The sequence below is a fragment of the Myotis lucifugus genome, unplaced genomic scaffold (assembly GCF_000147115.1).
Source record: "Myotis lucifugus unplaced genomic scaffold, Myoluc2.0 scaffold_132, whole genome shotgun sequence".
NCBI classification, from domain to species: Eukaryota; Metazoa; Chordata; class Mammalia; order Chiroptera; family Vespertilionidae; genus Myotis; species Myotis lucifugus.
Genome location: NW_005871180.1, coordinates 2628273 through 2630679, shown reverse-complemented (window position 1 = coordinate 2630679; position 2407 = coordinate 2628273).

Sequence of the window (2407 nt, the reverse complement as noted above, 5' to 3'; positions counted from 1 at the left end):
ACCAGGGGCAGATGCTCAATGCAGGAGCTGCCCCCTGGTGGTCAGTGCGCTCCCACAGGGTTAGCGTTGCTCAGCCAGAAGCTGGGTGGTAGCAGGAGCCTCTCCCACCTCTGCTGCCTCTGCAACAGCACTAAGAATGTCCAACTGCTGTCATCCCTGAGGGCTCCCGGACTGTGAAAGGGTGCAGGCCAGGCTGAGGGGACCACCCCCAAGTTCACGAATCTCGTGCACCAGGCCTCTAGTATATATATATTTAGCCCTAGCTGACTTGGCTCAGTGGATAGAGCATTGGCCTGCAGACCAAAGGGTCCCAGGTTCGATTCTGGTCAAGGGCACGTACCTCAGTTCTCAGTTGCAGGCTCCTCTCTGGCCCAGGCCCTGGCAGGGCTCGTGCAGGAGGCAACCAATCGATGTGTCTCTCTCACATCAATATTTCTCTCTGTCTTTCCCTCTCTCTTCCAGTCTCTCTAAGAATTAATGAAAAAATATCGTTAGTAGAGGATTAGAAATATATGTTTTTTAAATTTATTTCAGAGAGGAAGAAAGAGGGAGAGAGAGAGAGAAACATTGATGATCAGAGAGAATCATTGATCGACTGCCTTCTGCACACCCCCTACTGGGGGTCAAGCCTGCAACTCAAGCATGTGCCCTGACCCGGAAGGGAATCAAACCATGACCTCCAGGTTCATAGGTCCACACCACACTGGCTGGGCTAAAAAAGCATCTTTTTGAAGTGTCAAATCTCTGGTCCATCTAAAACAGCAACATTTTGACATGTTAGACTTTGCACAATTTTGATCCTCAATTGGGCTAAATCCATCAGTGAACACATAATTTTGAATGATACTTATGTACTGCATGCTGCAACTGGGGTTGAGGGCTAGATATTAGGGAAGTTAAGGTTTCCACTCATAAGGATTCTATAGTCTAGTGTGGAAGGCATGAATAATATGTGAAGTAACTAACAAACTGTGCCAGATAATCCTATATAATATAGAGGTAATATGCAAATTAACCCTCACACCCTCACAAGATGGATGCCTACGACCAGGCCAGCAGCTGGGTTAGTGAGGGACGACCAAACGACTGAACAAGTAGGCTACGTGGGGCAACCAAGCCAGCAGGGGTATTAGTGAGGGACAACCAAATGACTGAACAGCAGGCTGTGTGGGGCGACCAGGCCTGCAGGGGGGGCAGTTGGGGGTGACTAGGCTGGTGGGGGGGTGCAGTTGGGGGTGACCAGGCCAGAAGGGGGCACAGTAAGGGGTGACCAGGCCGGCGGGGCGGGGGGGGAGTTAGGGGCAATTAGGCTGACGGGGGGGCAGTGAGGGGCAACTAGGCCGGCAGGGGGCCAGTTGGGGGTGACCAGGCTGGCAGGGAGGGAGCAGTTGGGGGTGACCTGGCCAGCAGAGGGGGAAGTTAGGGGTGACCAGGCAGGCAGGCAGATGAGCGATTAGGAGCCAGCGGTCCAGGACTGTGAGAGGGATGTCTGACTGCCGGTTTAGGCCCAATCTCGGGGATCCTGCCTAAACTGGCAGTCGAGAATCAGGCCTAAACCGGCAGTCGGACATCCCCCAAGCGGTCCCGGAATGGAAAGGGTGCAGACTGGGCTAAGGGGACCTCTCCCAGCCCCTGCACAAATTTCGTGCACCAGGCCTCTAGCATATAATAAGGTATGGAAGTGTGTAACCGTCCTGTGTTATAAATGCCAGAATGTGCTTCAGGAGGCAGACTCTAACCTAGAGATTAGAGCACAGAAGATCTTGGGGAATGTTTGTGTGATCCACCTGGCGGGGGGTGGGGGGGGGGAGGACTCAGGCCTGGGCAGATGGAAAAGTTGGGCTGTGGCACAGGCCCTCCATGGGAAACTCTAAAGTCAAGATGTCCCTTCAGAATGGTCCACACTAGGCCTTCAGGCAGCCCCACACACTGCCACCCATCATTGGTATGGGATGCCCAGGCTGGTAGCCTGACCTAGAGCAAGGTGGCTCCTGGAGCAGAGGCAATTCCCCAGGGTCACTGTCCACTGGTTGCTCCCTGCCTGGTCTGCAGCACTCTCCGCAGCTGGGGAATGAGTTATTCAACCTTGTAGGGAAGCCCGGCGGCACACCATCCACAGAAGGAAAGGCCCCCGTCCACCTCCAACTAGGTGAGTAATCTAAGTCACCTGACCCAAGCTTAAACATTCCAGTTTTCCCTGGAACTTGAAACTTGGCACAGGGGCAGGAAGGAGTAGTTGTTGAAGCTGAGGCTGTGCCTTACAAACTCTAAACGTTTCTGCTCCTAAGATCCCTGGAGAGTCTTCCTGCCGCCTGGAAGCCAGGGGTTTCAGCTCTCTCTTCAGTTCTGCGAGGACCTCGGACCTTCCAAGAAATCCATGTTTGGGTCTGTATTCCAGACCTGGGTT